Here is an 18,761-nt window from a genome sequence, read left to right on the forward strand (position 1 = left end):
ACGATGCAACATTCTTCCCTCTGTTGTGAATTTGTTTGCTGGTTGTGCTGGGAGTTCTGTCACTTTCTTCCGGCCAAATCTACCTTCTACCTTGCCAAGTCCACCACTGCATGCCAGGTAGGGCATCTGTGCTTGTGAGACTTTATACGGCCTCGCACCTCACACCGCTAGGCAGCACTGCGGCAGCTTCTCAACTCTGCCCGCAGCCCCTTTGGGTGGCTCTGAACCAGGTCTCTACTTGTAGGGCTAAACCACGTGAGCAACTCTCAATGCACAAACCAACTGTATGAGTGGAAGGAGCTGTCCCAGACCTTCACCCCGCCACTAACCCACGTTACCCAGTCACTAAAAAGGCAGCCAAAAAGTAAAGGCTAAATTCAGCGGTGCTCGCATGGCTGTAGCTCTGAGCAGCAGTTACAAATCCGGTTTAAGAGGCCAGCGTTCTGACTCTTTGCATTGATCCAGCACACCAGTGGATTTGTTCTTAAAGAATGAAGTCAAAACTCCCTTTGGCTTTGCCAGGGTCTGGCTTTCACCCTGCAGAGCTATGAATCAATAGAAGCATTGGAAGGCAGAACTCACTGTAAATGCCTCTGAAGGGGGAGGTATGGAAAATGCAATTACCTGGAGAAGGAAATAACAAGACAAGGTTGGGGAGGATTTTTCTGCTTTTTTTTCTTTTTTTCTCTTCCTCTCCTGATGGAGAGTAGTATCCCAGGAATAGACAAGAAAAAACATTTGAAGCATTTTAGAATCCTTCCAAATTGAAGTAGTAAGGATGCAGAAATTTTCTTACAGACAGAATTACAAAGATGCAGATGTGTGACACCTTAGTATTTTTCAGTCTGTTCAGCAATGCTATCATTAGAAAAAATACATATCTATAAAAGCTGTCATAACGTGGAATTAGAAGAACATGACTCAGTTAATTCATAGTGTCACTGATAACCGAGCATCAGTGTTAGTACTGTGAGTAGTGGATATGGCAAAATAGTTGGCTTCAGGTGCCTTAAAAATGAATTGCTATTAGGATTATGATGAAACTCCTTCAAGAATATTAACAGTAAGTTTCTGGTATATATTCTTAACCTTTAACATTATTTTAATAGGAAGTTTGGTTTCTTGGATGCTGTTCTGTACTGCTTTTGTACGCACGTTGCAGTGAGCTGCTTTGATGTTGTTGTTCTTTACGCAGAGGTAGCTCCACTTTGGTCCCTCTGGAAAAGGCAAGAGCACAGGACATTTCTGTACATACATAGCTCAGTTCCGGTGTTTTAAATGCAGCTACCTCTGGGGTTAAACACGACAGCTTTTTAACAACTTTCAGTAGTGAAGGATAGCTCCTGCAAGTCAAACTGATTGAGGGCTATCTGACAAGGGGAATGGGGAAGCAAACACCATGAATTATAGATGGCAATCTGTCTATTTTACCATTACACATCCACAGTTGGAGCAGATTCATTCCTCTTGCACCTCCCATTGTGCAGCCGTCCCCATTGCACATTCATTTCCATTGTTTCTCCTTCCATGTGTTGTACAGTCAGACCCTGTCTCAACTGTACATTCAGGCTCCATTTGCAGGAGATCCATCCATGGGCTCAGCTGTTCCACAAACAGATCTAATAGCTGTAGTGTGCTCAGATGAGCATGATGGGTAATAGCAGAGCAGATTGAACTATATTGTCCCAGGAGTTCATATATTTTTATACACTCACAGGGTACACATCATCTTGCTATGACAATGAGGCTAAGTCAAGCATCTCGGGAATGCAATAAAGCAGATTACAATACCATTCTTTCACTCATTTTCAGTACACTTCCCCTCCCACTTTCTTTTAACAACGTTAATCAATGTCAGGCTCCTTTAGACCCAATTCCCAAATGGTGGCTTGCTCTACGCTCTCCCCCCACGCCCCCATCCGCACAGACATTTAGCTCTTATCCTTCCTGGAACAGGCTTCCATGGAGATAAAACTAGGAATTTGTTAAATATCAAAGGAAGTTAAGGACATGAATTTCAGCAGAAGAACTCCCAGCAATTCAGGCTTAAAAATGGCAAGGTTAATAATTTTTTCCCTCCCCAAGCCATGTCACATTATTAAGTGAAATAAAGCTGACAAAGGGTGTCATATTCAAATAGCCAGCTTTCTCATTTACTGCATTATTATTACCATACACCTTCCTCGTGCAGCCATACTAGGCAATTAAGAGCCCAATTCTCCCCTCAGACAGAGGTGAGGGCTCCCCAGCATCTCGGTATGAGCTATGGATGTTCCTCCAGAGAGTGAAGACGTGACCCCAGGTGGGTGAATCACATACTTAGCCAAAAGCTGGAGGAGAGCACTTGCGTCCTCTCCCCAGTCTGTGCCCGCTTAACCATGTGACGGCTGCATTCATCTCTTGTCGTCTGATGCTTTGTGAAGCTTGTCTGCTTCCAGTTTGAGCAGAGTAATACTCAGTTCTCACGCGTATCAAGAAGATAAATCAGCCCATGCTTTGCTTTGCCGGCTCCTACTGTAGTATTCTCGATCCCAAACATTTAAAATCAGGAGTCAAGCTCTACAGAAGCACAAAAACTGCTTAAAATCTTGAGGTGCTTTTTAACAGACACATACGGCATTCTTTGGGTTTGCATCGTGCCGTGCCTTATCTGTTCATTTTTTCATTCCTCCAAGAGCTGAAGAATGGGGGAGAGGGAGGTCCAGTGATTATCACACTTTGAAACTTACTGTAGAAATAAGTGAACAATGCTCACTTCATTACAGGATTGCAGGTGTTAGTTTTAAAAGCATTTGCTAAAAGTGATACAATTTATGACAAGGTAAAATTTACTGCTCCAAACAACACATTATACAATGGCGAAGCCAATGAAGAGCTGAAATCCTTTGTTCACACGAGGAACAGACTCTCCAGGAGTCTCCTATCTCTCCTATCATCTCCTGCAAGAGCAGGATAGACAAACTTTTGTCCAGAAGAACACAGATATAGCTGCTCCCATCTTCTCACAAGAAAAATGAGCTCTTTCTAGGTGCCTTCCAGCCCAACAGTTGTGACAGTCTGTGCACTCAATTCACTTTGCATTCAGATAGTCTTTCCCACCTCGAAAGATCCCACTGAGTGCAGCAAACCATATATAAGGAAACACATCTTCCCAACACTGATATCCGCCCGTCCCGAGGTAGCCAGAAGCATCTATCTTAATGACCCGCAACACCACCAGACAACAAATATCAGAGAGAGTCTGAGATGACGGGCTGGTGTAAAATGAGCCAGAGCAGGTTCTGTATAGATTTACACCAGTGGAAAGTCGGGACCAGGGACAGAAAATCGTTACTATGTGCAATGGAAAGTAAATGTGTACCTTGGAAGGCCAAGCACTAGATTGGAATTGGAGATTAATTGTAACATAGATGGAGCTTTAGAAAATGTATCATAATGTACAATCAGCCTTAATATTAACTCCTCTCGCAAGGTTGCTGTGAAGCTTCATGTGGTCACACCAGTGAGGCATTCAGAGATGCTCTACATAGGAGGCACAGGAGTGCAACTCCGAAAGGACACTGCCTTCATCTTAATGTCGCTAGTAATAAAGAAAAAGAGAGAAAAAGATAAATCAGGTAATGATGGAGAAATAGGTTAGTTTGACAAATTGGCTGTGATTTCCTCTCTTTCTTTTCTACTCTCTCTTTACTCCATCACTCATATTTTCTCTTCTGGACCCAACATGACAAACACAGAAGTATCAATTCCCCTATTACATCTGCCTTTTCCTCCCTTCATTAAAAAGTGGTTGTTGTGTTAAGGGGAAAACGTATGTAAAATATACACCAGCCAGGAATTAAACCATATCCAGGTTCAGGAGGACTCAGGGACAAAGCTGAGACTGAACATTACAAATATATTCCCAACAAGGACACCACATTGCCAAAATCTTAGAAATCAGGCTCTAGAATGACAGAAACTTCCCAACATCATGAGGCAATCAGATGAGGTTAGCATTTTTTGTGAGATTTTTACTTGATACGGGGCAAGTGGATACAAATCAACAGACCATTGCTCCTTTGCACGTCTCTGATTCAGGCCACATATTTTTAACACTCACATTGGACTTGGGGTGCTTCTTTATCCTAACCACCAGGGTGAGTGACTTTGAGATATATAAATGCAAATACTTTTCAGTCTCCCTTCCTTCTCCTTTCCCTCCCTTTTGCGAACCCTCCTTACATGTTATTATAGTTTATTTCATTACCAATAAAAGATATATCAGCGTTATGGAAAAAAATAACTTGATTAATTTTGTGGTAAATTCACTGTACATTCAAGAAGACCTGTATTTCCTAATCCCTTGTGCCTCACCCAGCTAAGGCCAGTCCTGAATCCCAGCCCCTGGTCAGAGCTGCCTTCATCACACTTTACACACCAGATTTATGACCCCAGTTCTGTGCCTCACCAGCTTCCCTGTAATCAGGCTGAGTCTGTCTTACAGACACTGAGGTATTTAGCTTTCTTGGATCTGTTACCCATGGATTTCCATTTGGTCTGATGTGCCTAAGATGGATGTGCTGGCTGCACTGCTTCAATACTTGTCCTCCGATTGTTAACGTTTTGGTTTCAACGCAGAGGCACTGGTTATGCTTTTTTTTTGCTTTTTTTTTTTTGGTAAGACCATCCAACTTTCTCTGTTAAACGAGATGTGACAGGCAAGGATTGCATCATGGTTTTACAACCACTTGTTTACTCACTCGCTGTGCTGCTGAACATTTAGTTAAGCTGGAGCTGAGGCAGTACTGAATATATCTAAGTCCCACAGTTCCTCTAAGGAAAGAACCTGTCTCTTTTTAAGCCCATTTCCAGGCATCCAGTAAGAAATCACATAGTGCATGTTGCCTGGGTTTTGGGAAGGAGGGAAGATAGGGGAAAGGAATAAGAAAATGAACTGTAAGATACAGAAGAGTCACAGTGAGCTGTTAGCGGGACTGAGGAAGATACTGTTATCTTTAAACTTTCATGTCTTGCTGTCCTGTTATCATTACCATATGATGCAATCTTAAAACATATATCTACACTAGTAAATTGAACCAGCTAAGACCCATTTTCTGGCCCAAGAAACAAGTGACACAGTACAGCTTTTATCCACCTACCTAAAATCTCTTCCACCCAGTACAGGGTGAGTGAATCTAAATTTCTTCCTGGAAAGGATGCCTGGTCCACAAAAATCTGTCTGGCCATATCACAGTGCCTGGGTCCATGCCTTGACTTGGTTTAGCTGATAGGTATAGACAAAGCCACAGTGTTAAGGAATTTGCCTCTGTCCCCATTTCAAAATTTGGGGAAGGAGGAAAAGCCCATCCAACTATCTTTCACATCTGCAAACTCCCCTCAAACTTACGTGCCTGTACTTAGCAGTAAATTCAAGAAAAAAACAAACTTCATAAGAAAGTTCCAAGAGGATGAGATTGTCATGGAAGGAAAGGATTCATGTTGTGCTTCAATCCTGATTATTAAAAGTAGAGCAGAGCCTAGGTCATATCGAGACAGAAAGTTGGAGTCTCTCCATATGTGTATCCCGGGCATTATTGTTCTTCCTTTTGTAAAGAACTGAGAGCCGAATGGGACTGCAGCCCAGAAATGTGCGTATCTAGTGAACAGAGATGTTTGAGCCTGAAAAGTGGCTCCAGATTCATCTCTTATTGACATCACCCTGTATAAAAAAAAATATATGTGGATATCAGGCTACATCTCCCTCCTGGACAGAAGAGTGTTAGAAAAAGGGCAAATATCAGCAAATCTGTCAATGGGCAGAAAAGAATGAATGGTAGTGAGGGACTGCCATAACTGTAAATTCAGAACAAGGGAAAACATTATTATAGTAAAAGCAATTCAGGCAATGGAGTGAAGTGCAAGGGAATGGGGGAACCTCTCGGCAGCAGTGCTGCTCAAGGCTGGACAAGACAGTAGCTTATCAGCAGGGGGTGGTCATGTCAACGTAAATCCTGCCACTGCAGAGAAGTGAGGTGCTCTGCGATCACCTAATCCTGCAAGACCCAGACTTCGCCTAAGCTCATCCTGGGTGACGGAACTTTGCATCTTTGTGAAGCTGTCCGTTTCCAAAAAAGTGCAGAATTTACTACGGGGAGAAAAAAATGGAGCCTTAGTGCCATTAATAGGATCTATGGCAGCATTCTGTAATACATCAGTCCTACTTATAACATAATAGCCGTATAACTCACACAAGGCTCTGGCTCATGTGAGGCATGGAGGTCTACATTACACAGGGGAGGAATAAGCAACACGGTCACATATCCTGTAGCTAGGTAAGATTACAACACAAGCAGCAAGCTTTCCTGGCATTAAATGCTGGAGGAAAGGGCAAGGCATAGGAACTGTTTGATCTCAGATTTTTCTGAAAGCTGGAGCATTTTCTTTGCAGGAGAACTCCAGTGACTCTCTGCAAAGCTCTGTGTGTATGTGTGTGTGATCAGCAATAATTGTTAGATGCCTTAGCAGTGAAAGCAAGGAATGAACTGGTGATGGGAATTAAATTTGCCTTTTTCTTCTCTCAAGAGGTGATGCCACCAATGAATGGAGAGGTGAAATGAGACATATTCTCAGATGTGGTAAATTGCTACAGCTCGCCTGAAGTTAAGGGAGCTCTGTTCCTTTATACCAACTAAGGCTATATTAAAGAATAAAAATGCAAAGAAAACTTTATTGTTACAGACCAGTTTTCTTTAAGGAAATAGAGAGCTCTGAACTTGCACTATGATAGCTTTTTTGCAGCCCTCAGTTCACATGGTTAAGCATAGCAGGGTGACCAACTTCAGATCAGCCACAAAACACATACAGTCTGAATCCAGTCCTTGATTTTTTTTTCTAAGACCTGAATTCAAAGCTTTGGGCTTCCACTACAGCAGGTGATGAACACTACAAGTAGCTACAAGTGAACCTTTAAAGGCTTGAGACTTTCAGAGAAAGCAACCTTTGCTGTGGAGACTCAGTATCAGACCTCAATAATTCATGCATTTTAAACCCAGAAGAGACTGGTGTGACAATCTAACCTAGCCTGCTACATAAAACAGGCCTTCAGACTTCTCTGAATTATTTCCCATTTCAAATGCAAGAGCTATTGTCAAAGTAAAATATATATTCTAGGAAAATATCTGATCCTATTTTAAAGTAGCTAGTGACAGGTTACCTGCTATAAACCTTGGTGAAGTTTTCTAATAGTTAATTGCTCTTTAAAAGGGGCACCTTAATTCCTCTTTGCATGTCAGGCTTCATCTTCTAGGCTTTGGTTCTTTCTATATCCACATCTGTTAAATTAAAGAGCCCTCTATTCTCACATTTCTGTTCCACAGAAAGTTATTAAATCAACTCTTAATATTCTCTTAGAGGAATCAGCTGATTCCTTTAGTCTCTCATGATAAAATTGGCATATGACAATAAAAGTGAGTGTCTCAGGGAAGGTGAACAGAGAATAGCTTATCCCAGTGTAACAACTGGGGGCCATTGAAAAAAACTGCCAGGCAGCACACTTAAAATCGATCCAAGGAAGTTCATTTTTAATGGGACCCAGTCAGATGGTGAAACTTCCTTCTGCAGAACAAAGGCCCAAAAAGACATTAGATATGTTCCTCTTGCCCTGTTTTCTTCCCTTTCCCTAAGTATCTGTTCCTGCCAGTCCCATGGAGGTGTCACTTGTGCCTCCATTTATCTATCGATTTAGATGTTTTGTGGGTCAGGTCCAAGCTTCAAATTGGGAAACGTTTCAATAATAATGAAGAACAGCATATGTGTCTTTAACAGGACTAGTTCTAGTATTTGCCAAGTGTTCAAAGAAGCACAAATAGCAATGAGGAGGCTCCTTTCCATGCTCAAAATTTCATGGCTCAGATCCAGCCCCCGAAATCTGAATAGAGGCTACAGCTTCAGTAGGAAGTTTGAAGTTCTGAGTAGGAGGTGAGAATTATGTGCTTTCTTGGACATGTGCTTCAAAGCCTATCCAAAAAGATAGTGCTCGTGGACTGTCTTCTGCAGCACAGGGCTTCCCCTGAGTGTCCTTACTTGCAGCCTGGATCTGTGTGAATACACCTCCATTGCAGCTGGCCAGAGTGAACGTACACAAGGGAAGAAGGATTAGTCTTAATCGTTCTCCATCCCCAGCCTGGATCACAGGGACGGTAACTTAGAGTGGCAGAGGTTAAAAACTAGAAAGCCTAGAAAGCCTGGAATTAAGCCATAAGGTCTGGCTGGACAGGGAGAGGAAGAGGGGGGTATGGATAATTGCACCCATAGGGCAATTAGAGTTACAAGGAGCAGTGGAGATCCTCCTCAGTCCCAAGAGTGTGACTAATTGGCAATAACAACCCCCCTGGAGTTGCCTTATTACTATTATAAAGACAAGTCTTTATTTTTTATTTTATTATTTTTTATTTATAAATTAAATATTTAAGTGCATGACTTTGATTGCCAGGATCTGCTAGTTAGTGCCGGCTTCAGCCACAAGGTGTCAAGATTAAAGATTCATCAAAGGCAAAGGATTAACCAACCCTGCTGGAATGTCAAGTAGCTGGTCGGGGAGAGGATACTGCGCTAAAGGCCTGAGCGAGTCCTTCTTTGCTTAGCTTGTTCTCTAGGGCTGTAGATTTGGTGTCTCCCCCTTTGCTCCACCACCGCATAGCTCATTTACCCTTCTGTACCTGTAACTTACCTGGAAGGAAGAGGCTGATGCCAACATTAAAAAATACAAAAATACAAATAGTCTGCTAGCGTGGGGAGTTCTCTTCTTAAAGAGAGATGGTTGCAAAGATGACATCTCCAGTCCCTAGGGCTGGGGACACAACTTCCTCTGTCTCATTGTGTCTTATGGAGAATGCGCTCAGATGCCACCTCATGCACAGACCACACAGGTCCAGGTTTCCAAAAGGAGTGAGGCTCCTAAAGAGAAGCATACATGTCTGGTGGTCTTTTCAAAAGCTGCCAAAAAAGAGAACACAGAAACCTCATCATCCCTCTTTTAGGCAGGATCACCATACATCCACATTTTTTAGAAACCTCTTACGTTTCTGTGTGGAAATAGAACTTGAGGCTGCTGGACATTTGTCTGAGATTTCCGGGTTCTTGTAGTATGGTCATGTGCAGCTATATGGTCACACCGATTGCCCCTGTGTGGATCAACGCATAGGTTAACACACAAGCCCCATGGTTGTCCAGCAATGCATGAAAGGGGAATAGCGATCTCTTCAGCAGTCTAAATTTCTTTGAAATCCCTCTTCCTAACTTAGGTTTGATGGTTTACAGAACACATATTCACATGCCAAGATTTACAAAAATGGTCAGTATTTTTTTAGTCCTTCTTTTTATTCTCAGGCATCCTAAAGTGACATCACTATTACTGGAGTACATTTTGTGGCTTTCAGAAGTCCAAAACCGTCTCCAGGGTCTTAAGCTGCAAATCTGAAATTGTTCTCCCTCCTTCAAATCTCCACCTGCTAAGTTGTTACAAACACTAATTGTTTCAACAACTCCCCCCGCCCCAGAAGGGACCACAGGAAAGCAGAGCTGTGTAAGCATCCACTCCCTTGCAACAGCCCACGGGGCTCTGCAAACCAGTTATCTCACTGTTCATCTTAATGAGATCTGTCAAGAGATGGAACAAATGGGGCAGGAGAGGAGCTGCCTTGGACATACACAAGTTCATTCCAATAAGCTCTGGCGGGCTGGCTCCTGCCTGCCTGTTCCCCCACATCACTGTGGCTCATTCCAGGAAGAGGATAAATACATCTGCTCCTTGATTTTCACATGACAGTCCCTTTTTCCTTTCCTTTCCTTTCCTTTCCTTTCCTTTCCTTTCCTTTCCTTTCCTTTCCTTTCCTTTCCTTTCCTTTCCTTCCTTTCCTTCCTTTCCTTCCCTTCCTTTCCTTCCCTCCCTTCCTCCCTTCCCTTCCCTTCCTTCTTCCCTTCCCTTCCCTTCCTTCCCTTCCCTTCCCCTTCCCTTCCCTTCCCTTCCTTCCTTCCCTTCCCTTCCCTTCCCTTCCTTCCCTTCCCTTCCCTTCCCTTCCCTTCCCTTCCCTTCCCTTCCCTTCCCTTCCTTTCCTTTCCTTTCCTTTCCTTTCCTTTCCTTTCCTTTCCTTTCCTTTCCTTTCCTTTCCTTTCCTTTCCTTTCCTTTCCTTTCCTTTCCTTTCCTTTCCTTTCCTTTCCTTTCCTTTCCTTTCCTTTCCTTTCCTTTCCTTTCCTTTCCTTTCCTTTCCTTTCCTTCCCTTCCCTTCCCTTCCCTTCCCTTCCCTTCCCTTCCCTTCCCTTCCCTTCCCTCCCCTTCCCTCCCCTTCCCTCCCCTTCCCTCCCCTTCCCCCCCCTTCCCCCTTCCCCCTTCCCCTTCCCCTTCCCTTTTCCTTCCCTCCCCTTCCCCTTCCCCTTCCCCTTCCCCTTCCCTTTCCCTTTTCCTTCCCTTCCCTTCCCTTCCCTTCCCTTCCTTTCCGCCAAAATGAAATATTTGGCAGGGGTTTGGGAAGACTTAAATTTTGTTGTCATCTGGTTAGATAAGGTTTCCTTCTCTCTATTGCTCTTCCCATCTCTCCTCTACGATGTAGCTAAGGAGCCCAACAACCTGCCTTCCCTGCCAGATACCATCATGCAATTGGAAATACTATTGTTTTCTTAGGCAGATGGTGATTCTTATCCTTTGATCCTTTCACTAAACTCATTAGAAAACCTGGCCTCAGATCAAAACTTAAAAAGAACAAAAAATCAGAGGGAGAGAAGTAAATGCCATGGTGATGAAGATAGTATGTAAGATGCTGGATAGAACAGAGAAGCAGCACCTATTTTCTCTGAGGTCTGCAACTTTTTCTAATACTTATCAGATCACACTGGTCTTTGTACACGCACACAGATATATATGTGTGTGTTAACCTGTGTGTGTGTTTGTGTGTGTAAAATTAATCAAAAACATCTCCACTTGCTTCAGATCATGTGCGGAACATAACAGCCTGGTATGAGACTCACTGCACTGAAGTGTGTGCTCCTCTGGTACAGTTTGCTGTATGTTAATAAGGGCTCCGCTGTATTTGTTGTTTTGAAAATAAAGGGTATTTTCAGTGGTTTGGGCTACAAGAAGTAGGATGAGTCACAGCAACATGATGGCTGACATGGCCTCTGTGCTTATCAACCTGAGTCAAACGCCTCTACACTTGGCAATGTGAAGTCAGCACAACGAGTGTGCCCAGCCATGAGTTATCAGCATAGCTCAATGCCCCTCCCTTGTGTAAAGGTAAATTTATCATGTTGTGCAGGGGAAAGGTTCCAGGTGTGTATCTGAGAGAGGATGGAGACAGGAGGAAGTCGACCAGCACACTCCTGCTCTCCATTATTTCTGCTGGAACAAACCCAAGGACCCACTTATAATACAGGATCACTGTGAGGTGACAGCAGTACACAACAGTCTTCCTCTAGTGCCCGAATTACGGTGGCATAAAGGGCCACAGATGTGTCCAAGCAGGAGATGTTGCAACACAGCCTACTTTGAACAGAGCCCATTGGCACAAAGCTGAAGTGCATTTGTGTGACATAAAACATTTCAGATATGTGAGAGTGATGGTCTCCACACTCTCTCTTTTCTGCTAGGGTAAGGTAAGGGGAGGAATGTGGAGGAATATCCTCAGATCTCCTAAAAGCAAACAAAACCATCCCTTCCACAGGCAATGAGCCTACCTGTGTGATACTCCATCTCCCAGGCTGAATTAAGAAGTGCTGGGCACCCCCACATCCCATCAGCAGGGGCACAGGTGTCATTCATCCCAAATACCAACCTAGTGGGGTTTTCTCTGTAGCACAGGGCTAGAGTCAAATACTGTGACTGGACTATTTTTTTTTAATGGATTGTATAATTTTATGACTGTCAAGATGAACAAATAATTTGCAATGAATAATTTATCCAACAGATTCTGATTCTTTTGCAGCTTACTGAATATCCATGAGCAGACCTCGATTTCAGCTGGCTTATTTATTGCTTGAATTTATTTGACGTGTTTCCTCCTTCTTTTTTTTTTTTTTTAAACACTATCAACTGATCAGTGACAGCTCCTGAAAAAGTTTGATAGTCTGCAGTTGAAATCAGTTGCAACACCCATCAGGGGGTGGACGGTCCAATGTATAGAAATTTTATGTGAGCAATATGGAATTAATTCTTGGACATTTTACAGACTTCCAATGTGACCTTGGAGAAGGAAGTTGGGGACAACGTTGCCACTGGAAAGTTGACCCTAGGCAACTAATTCAAGGTCTGAGATAGGGAAGAACACAAGAACGTCAAGGCTGGAGCAGCACAAATGTCTGCCTTCCCTGGTACCCTGTCTGTACCAGGGGTACAGATTATGACCAAAAGTCTATGTCTAAGAAAAAAATATAAAACCAGGGCAAGCAGGTAGTGATTCTTCCCTAAAATATTCATTCCATCTTCCATGATTTGTAGTTCAAAAGATCCCTGAGCCAAAGGTAGTGTCTTTCTATTTGGTACCCCTTGTTGTATTTTTATGTCACATCAAGGGCATGAACCTAAGGCTAGGGAAGACATTGGCTCCGGTATAAATTCTGTGTTTTATTCTATCACAGACTAGCTGGGTTACCTTGATCAAGTCAATTAGGTTGAGATCTACTTACCTTACCTAACATTAGCCATTTAAAAGACAGAGCTCAGTGTGAGCTAGCTGGCTAGCTAAAGATGGGGAGGTGTTCAGATGCTGCAGTTAGGGGACCACAACGAACCCATTAGCCAGATGAGGCTGATGACTGCCTGGAAGCATCAGGGTGCAGGCAGAGCTCCGCTCATTACAGCAGGGAGGATGCTCCCCTCCTCCAGAGATTTTGCTTAACCTCATATCAGGGGTACACAAGAAGTGAGTGGAACAAACAAACAAGGTGAGATAACAAACTGAACAGTACTGAGAGGGAACACTGAATCTGGGACAATGTCTGGCTTTACCCATGAGAGGCAGCAGTGTTTTGAAGGCACTAAAGCAAAAGGTAGATTTTAATTTGGGTTCTTCCCATAGGTGGGCTCTCTGCCAAGATGAAGGAGATATTTTAATCATCTGTGAGCAGAACTATCAAATTGGCTGGATGGCTCCCTCTGTCACAAACAGCATATTTTATGCAATGTACCCACACTCTGATCTGTTATGGTAAATCAGCTTTTCCTTCTCTGATTCTGTGTGCAGTTTTACATAGTTGGGTGGAGGGAAAGAGGAAGGAATGACCCAGGTGGACACAGATGTAAAATGCTTTCTTGTCCAAAGGAGGGGAAGAACTGCTCGTGAACAGGTGGAATTCAATAACCCTTGATGTTAGATGCCTACACTGGCAGTTAAGGGTATCCCTGAGAGCTCAAGACCAGCAAACCACCTTCCGTGCAGATAATGAGCCCGCAAGAGCAGCCTAAGGTGTGTCAAGTATACTCCACTCGCACATGCTCAGGGATACATGGAGGGTGTGTGCTACCAGGCACGCCCAAGCAAACTCTCCACAGGCAGGCAGTCTGCAGGAGGTGGACTATGCCGTGTTTCCTGCTGCTCCAGATGGTGCCCTTTCAGAGTAATGTAGATGTAGCTACCGAGGTCCTGCCAAGAGACAGCCCTCTCCTGCTGGGCAGCTGTACATAAGATTGGCAGTGCTTTCCAAAGAGTTTTTGTGCTGGCCAGTCTGTCCTCACTCCAGTGAGGAGGGATTGTTATCAGCCCCCTCCCTGGGAGCTGGATCAGGCCCGCATGGTGCGCTTTTGGGAAAGAAAATGGCCCTGCAGATCTCAAAGCATGAGATCATCTCCTTCAGTGGTCTATTTTCACAAGGTCACTCCTCCCCTTCTGCAGAAGGAGGAGGGAAATAGCAGATCTTATTGTTGACTTGGGGCAGAAGGGTTGGGGACTTTTTTCGGGAGCAGGGGTGGAAAAAACAGCCATTGCTCTTTCTGTCTTTTCTCCACTGCCGGCAAGGGGGACCATCTGCACCAGAGTAACAGCTGGAGATCTCCAGCCTGAGGTCGTTTTCAGACTCACCACAGGCTGAGCTGAGATCAGAGATGCCCAACTGACTGCATTTTCTCCTGTCTTCACTCATCTTTCTGGACTCCAATTTAGTTTTAATTTAAGATCTCAACAGGCTAGAATAACTCAAGTGTCCTCAGCACTTCCCTCTACACCCTTCTTCCCCCTAGCCCACGTAAGGTCTCCCTTGTTATCCTTCCTCTTACAGCTTTCTATCTATAAGGAGTACTGCTATGCTCAGTGACCCAATCATCCCTCCAATACAAGGCAGCTCTTTTCTTCCAGGCTGGTGTATCTTTTCTGGAAGTTGTCTTGATTCAGGTGAATGTGTTTGTGGCCTGAATCTACCAGCTACTCAGTGTTGCTCAAATTACTTTCAAGAAGTAATTTGTTGCTGATTCCCACATCCAAAAACTTATTGTCAATCTCGTGTTATTGGCTACTGTCTCAGTAAAAGATAGTCACGTATCCAAAATTAGAACGCAGCTGTTGCAAACTCTGGGGAAATAAACCTGAGATGCAAATGAAAAAGAGGTTTTTAGAGACAAATATAATGTTTCCAGTGCTCTCTTTGATGACTTGGTAGAAAGCAATCTCCAAACTTTCTGGCCCTTCAGCAGCACTTCTAAGCAAGTTAAGCACTGCATGTGACAACCTATGTTTTTTCTCCCCACTGTTCTCAGATGTAAAGACATGGTCTCATTTGCCCATGAACAACACCCAGGAGTCAGCAGACTACCAGGGATCTGATGCAGGGATGATCATAGGTATGCTAATAACAGGATTTGGTGGCATTTTCTGCTAATCCACTTGGGGCAGGATTCATCTTCCCTGATTTAGGTGTCCTAAAAGCTAGACGTCTAATCTGAGTTAGTCATGCCAGGTTTTCCTTACAATGAATACAGAAGAACAGGCACCTCCAGAGGTTGCACCTCATTGCAGCCAAAGATAAGTGTGTAAAAAAGGGAGATGAATTGCCCTCAAGAACCAAAATAAATAGCTTAGACATCTAACTTTTAAACACCCTCAGCTGGAGAGGATGGATCCCACAATTTATTGGAAAAGCTAGTTGTCAAAACCAAAGAAGTTCAAGGCAAAATGTTGGTTTCAGCACATCTCCCAGTGTTAAGAAATATGAGGTGGAAATTATACGAATTTCTTGTTTCAGTATTAAATAATATGTATCTTTATGCTTGAATTAGCTTTGGTTGTTGAAGAAAGCATAGGCTATTACACTAAAAGTGTACTAGAAATGTGTGAAATGCAGGCAAAACTGCAGGGAAGAAATGTTTACCATAAAAAAGTTAAAATATGTACAATGGCAAAAACTTAACACAGAATTCTGGTATCCACATAATTATGGAGATGGAAAGTCTCAATGAGCCTAAGCCAAGAAAGAGTTCTTTCTTGTTCCTCAGCTTTTTTCTTAGAGGAGCAGTTTAGCAAAAATATTGCACCTTTGACCCCAATTCAGAAAAGGGAAGAATTTTTGAAATTTCTAGAGTTTACCCCATTGCTAACTTTCCTGATTTTCTTTGAAAATTGCCTATTTTTACAGAGGGTAGCAGACTCACTGCCTTATAGAACATTTTTGGATAGATAGCTTAGGTGGGCATTACAGATAGATGATTAGTATTAGGTTTTCCATTGGTGATACAAGTTTTTAATTAAATCTAGGTCTTTTTGACAACACAAGATTAAGGGTTTTTTCTGAAAATCACACTTATTTTCTAGAGGAAGGGAAATGTCTCTTCAACAACATTTAAGTACTTTTCTGGAAAGTCTTGCCGGTTAAAAGGCTAGGCTTCAATTGAAAAAACGAGTGAAAATGGCAAAAACATGTATCTGGAGTCTGAGCTGAGGGAATTGCAACTGCGAACAGTAGAGCTGAAGCAACGCAGGTCCAAGATCCATCACTTACGCTTAGCTTGTGATGCCTGCATGCTGGTCATATTTAAGTATATCACAAGGCCCAATATGGACGTGGGAAAAACCCTTCCTTTCTTCTTTTGTCTTAAAACCCACCAGGTCGTTATTGCCCCACTGATGTCTGCGCTGGGAGGAGGCAGAACAAAAGCCCTGCTCGCAGGCACTGCTCAGCTCGCTCTGCCACAGTTGAAGTCCAGCTCTCTCTGTCCTCCCAGTGAGGATCATCCTCATCATTTAAAAATCACAAGTATTAAAATGCGCCCGTGGCATTTACATTGCTGTATCTGTCCACCGCAGGGATTCAGGGGCCATTGATAACACTGATTGGCTTAATCCCTCCGATAACACGGAGCAGAGCTGTAAGGCAGTATCAAAAATAAAGAGGGTTCTCATTTACAGAGAAGCAATTAAATTTGCAGGGTGAAAAGTGTATCAGGTGAAGAGCAGAGCAGACTTTTCCATGAGGAATCATCCAGTTTATCATGAGCTGTGTCTGCTCTTTTGCAGATGAAGGAGGTGCTGAGAGGGATGGAGGTCCCTGTTAGCAGCTGCACACCTGCAGCTCCTGTAAACATCAGTGCACCCTGCAGAAAACCACCACAAGATTAGGCCCTCCAGGAGATATATCAACAGATCTCCTTGCCCCAGATGTCAAGGTACTGAATATAGGCAGAATATGCAGTGTTCCAACATTGCCCTGATCCAACAGACTGACCCAAACTTACTGTTGCTATTTTAATTTGCTGTGGGATTCTTGCCTGAGAAGCAGCCCCGCTCCCCACAGCGCTAGCTCCACGGTTGCACACTTCTGCTGCCAGCCTATGTTCAACCAGGCAAGCAAGGAGGTATAGTGCTTGAGGGGGAACCAAAGTAGCCTGGAGACTAAACAGGATTTATGTCAGTCGAATTAACGGGCAATAGGAAACAGGGCCACCTCCCGACCCTTTACAAACTCTGTCCCATAGAAAAAGCTGCCCTTGGTTTTCTTCTTACTGATCAGAAAAGGTGGTACCTTTCTCAGATGGGGCAATTTTGTCAGCCTCACAAGAAAAGCACCCTTCCTCTGAGTTCTGATTTACTTGAATGCTTAAGGAAACACGCTATTTGTGTTTCCAGAAATGTGGAGGTATACATACGTGTATATAGATGTATACATAGGTGTACATATATGTACCTTGCCCAGTATCATCTCCCCTGTATAGGAAGAAGCGTAAGATTGGCCTTGTTCCAAATCATGTTGAACACACCACCTGGAAGGAACAGAGACATCTGGAAAAATCATTCCACAATCTCTGAGGAAATTACAGGAGAAATACCGGATGATTGGAAGAACAGCCCTTTGTGGGATTCTTACTTTATCAGCCAATTTCACTTAGAATTTTTTTTTTCTAAGCAGCATATGTTCAGAACTTTAATAAGAAATCTTTGAGTTCTGGGGGTTTATTTATTTGTTTATTTAATTTTCCTCGTAAATGAAAAAAGTTTTAGAAATTTCACAGGTGGCAGGGCAGGGGGTGGGGGAAAGAATAGAAAAGAAATAGTCCACACGTTGCAGTGCAATGGTATGGAGGATTCCTCCCTCGCCTGGTGTGTGGACTGAGCCCACACCAAGACTCAACCTGCCTGGGCTGCAGCAGATCTGGCTGCAGAACAAAGACTCCTTGGCCCGTGCTTCCCAAAGTCCTCCTGAAGACAAGCAGGTTTGTTTCAAAAATCAAGCAGACACACCTCTGGTCAGAACAAAGGTGTAGGTAAAGCTGAGTCTTGGTATGCCCATGCAGAGCATTGACTGCAGTGTCCTCCAGACATGGGGGAATGAGGGGGAGAGAGCGTCACTACATGCGCTGTACTTCTAGTTTCCATGCAATGCCTCTGATGCAGAGCTGCTCTATTCTCCTCTGTCATGTTGCAGTTCTTATACTTTGGACTATAACCCCAGCATTGGAGTTATATACTCCTACTAGCTCAATTTCCCCTCTAAATCACCCTTTAAAACATAAAAAGGGCTGTGGGGTAAACATGGACAGAACAGGAGGAGACCCCAGACTGTGCTGGCCCACACTGCTCTCTCATATCACTAGATTTGACAGCATAGCAGGAGGCGAGGGGGGACCAACCCAGACCCACAGCTTCATCTGAATGCACTTGCTATTCAGTGTTTCATTTTTTTGTAATTAGAGGAGGTGTGCGGGAGTGTGGAGGATGGAGGATGACAAGAGATAGATCCCAGTTCATAAACATCTTGAGCATTTGGAAGCTTTTAAGCAGCTGCTATGCTGGCAAAGTATTTCTGAACCAGCCACCTGCATATGTTTTCTGTTTTTATTAAACTAAGCTCCAAAGATGAGAAGGTACAGGTGCAAGCGTTGAGCTCCATCCTTTTCCCCACCTCCCCTTGTGTGTTTTAATCCTAATCTGTATCAACAAAGATGAGTCGTTTCTTTAACACATGCAGAAATTACATTGAGGCCCATTGAGGCCAAACGACGAGCTTTGATTCCATAATCAATCGCTAAGAAATTCATCAGTGCCAGCACAGGCCTTTCATGCTGGAGGAGCTCTCCCGATGGACCTGCCTGCAGCAGAAGAGCTCATGAGCAGCCGTTGTCTTCGGTTACGCTGAGCTCATCCCGTGCCTGAGGATAGCCCCTTCCCCCGCTTCCTCTCAGGGAAGAAAAGCCAGGATCTTGAAGACTGAAAACTTGTCTTCACTACTGGCTACTCTTCACAGCCCCTCTCTGTCTCTTGCTGTCTTTCAGCTCGAACACGAGCAGACATCCTGAGCCCTCTGGGGT

The 18,761-nt window shown here is 43.7% G+C and overlaps 1 protein-coding gene across 21 annotated transcripts in view; it reads left to right on the plus strand.

Annotated features, from left to right (window-relative positions):
• The window catches only part of CELF4 (CUGBP Elav-like family member 4), a gene marked incomplete at its 3' end in the record, with an annotated part of 708,661 nt that overhangs the window by 511,509 nt on the left and 178,391 nt on the right, over positions 1-18,761 (plus strand). The gene's annotated exons all lie outside the window — the stretch shown is intronic.

The sequence above is a fragment of the Phaethon aethereus genome (genome assembly GCF_964289735.1).
Source record: "Phaethon aethereus genome assembly, chromosome: Z".
NCBI lineage: Eukaryota > Metazoa > Chordata > Aves > Phaethontiformes > Phaethontidae > Phaethon > Phaethon aethereus.